The sequence below is a fragment of the Euprymna scolopes genome, chromosome 42, assembly GCF_053919585.1.
Source record: "Euprymna scolopes isolate OS-2025 chromosome 42, ASM5391958v1, whole genome shotgun sequence".
NCBI lineage: Eukaryota > Metazoa > Mollusca > Cephalopoda > Sepiida > Sepiolidae > Euprymna > Euprymna scolopes.
In genome coordinates, this window is record NC_136523.1 from 59,887,318 (window position 1) to 59,889,275 (window position 1,958).

The 1,958-nt window shown below is 38.6% G+C and overlaps 1 pseudogene; it reads right to left on the bottom strand.

Moving 5' to 3' along the window:
- Positions 1–1,000: 1,000 nt before the first annotated feature.
- On the bottom strand, positions 1,001–1,127 carry LOC145267286 (U2 spliceosomal RNA; annotated as a pseudogene).
- Between the last annotated feature and the right edge of the window lie 831 nt (positions 1,128–1,958).

The following is a 1,958-nucleotide window of genomic DNA, read 5'->3' on the forward strand; positions in this document are numbered from 1 at the left end:
AAATACGGACTCACTCAATTCTTAGTATAGGTTTGTAACATTTAACGTATTGTTTTAATTTAAATCGCATTTTTACTACTAAACGCACATATTGGATGGACGTATCTTAGTCGTATCTTCTATTTGCAGTAGAATTGATTAGTGCCATTGGCGGTCACGTTGTAATCCTGTGGCAGTATTAGTTGAATGGATAGTAATGGCGTGGGAAAGTGGTAAATTGACGTCATGGTGGTCTTGCTGACATGTATCCGTGTAACGGAACGCATCAAGACTGGCACCATCAGCCAATGTCTGAAACGCAAAGAGAAATCTGGTTCATTTGTATGCTGTAGTGGACACGTTTATTTGTTGGAAGTTGTGGAGATAAGAATTCGTAAGTAAATGGAAGAGAACGTGGAGCTTAAAGCAGAAGAGAAAATTCCGAAGTGAGTCGATGGAGAAGAAAAGGCAAAGTTGTCCGGATGCTGTCATCGATTGGGAGAAGATGTTGTGAGAAGGTTTGAGGTGGCGGAGTTTATAGAGAACGACATTCGGTCATTCGTAAAAGAGAGACGAACTAAAATAGTTTAGTTCATATAGAAGAAGAAGAAGAAGAAGAAGAAGAACAACAACAACAACAACAATTACAACAACAAAGAGGAAATAATGCAGAAGAGAGCGTAGGAGACACATTAAATGGAGGTAAGAGAAAAATTGAAAGGGGAAACGAACTAAAACAAGACCGATAGCCATTAGTCTCGTGCTCTCGTGTAATGAATGAATGCGTGAATGTAGGATTGACATGAAATTCTTAAAGATAAACTAAAATGACAGAAAAATGGGCTGAAATGACTTAAATAAATAAAAAGTAAATGACTTAGAATGACTTTAATGAACTTAAGGATGAATTAAATAACCTTAAGAATTACTTGAATGCTTAAAAAAATAACTGGAATCCTTCAAAAACAACTTGAATGATCCGGAGAATGACTTGAATTACTTTGAGACTGACTGGTTGTAAAGTGGGTGATCATTTTACATTAAATTAATACAGAAAAGTGATCCCCCACTTTATATTACAATAAGTACGACATGTATTAAGAACAGATACTACACTTTGATCTTGACCAAAAGGCCAAGAAAAGGGTATTTATTTGCCCCCCCACCGAGCAAATTAGGCGCAAGACCGATTTTTAATGTGAGGAGTGAAGGTGAAATGGAGACCAACTCCCTGGGGAGTAGGGAAGCTGGATAGTGACAATTGGTATGAAGAGTTGCCCCTACATTGACCAAGGTATGCTTTGCTTGCAGTATCTGCCGGAACAGATACTTCACTTTGAAATATTAAATCCTTTATTCATGTTAAAAATACATTGAAAATCAACAATTAACAAAAACCTTAGGGACATGGTCAACTCAAAAGGGGGGATTGTGAGGGACGTTGGTAATCCTCGTTACTCCAGAACAAAACAAAATCAAAAGTTTCTCCCAGCTAGTATCTTCTTTCACCATAATACCGCATTCACCCTTTCATACTGGGGGGCGTCCTACTTAACTACCAATTTTTAAAACATTTTTTATTGACGTGTAAAAACAAAAAAAAAAGATAACAATAAAAATTGTACAATAATTCATTTGTGTCGAGGGCGGGGGTGAGAAAAAAAAGGTGATTAGTAGGACTCTCCCAACCCCGTCTAGTTGATAGACTGCCCGTTCCACTAGGTTTGTAAAAGGAGCCTCCCTTCTGCGGGTCAGTCTCTAAGTGGGAATCCCCTCTAGACGGGGGTGAATGGAGAAAAGAAAATTTTGTGGGTAAGGAATTGGAGGATAGTTTGTATTTCTTTCTCTCCAAGATGGGTGAAATTTGGAGGAGGGGGTGAAAACAAAAACTGCAAGAAAGAGGGAGTGGGGATCTTGGAGGCTTCCTAATAGGGGAGGGATGGAACACACACTCTGCTAGCTGAGAAGCTACTTGTTTA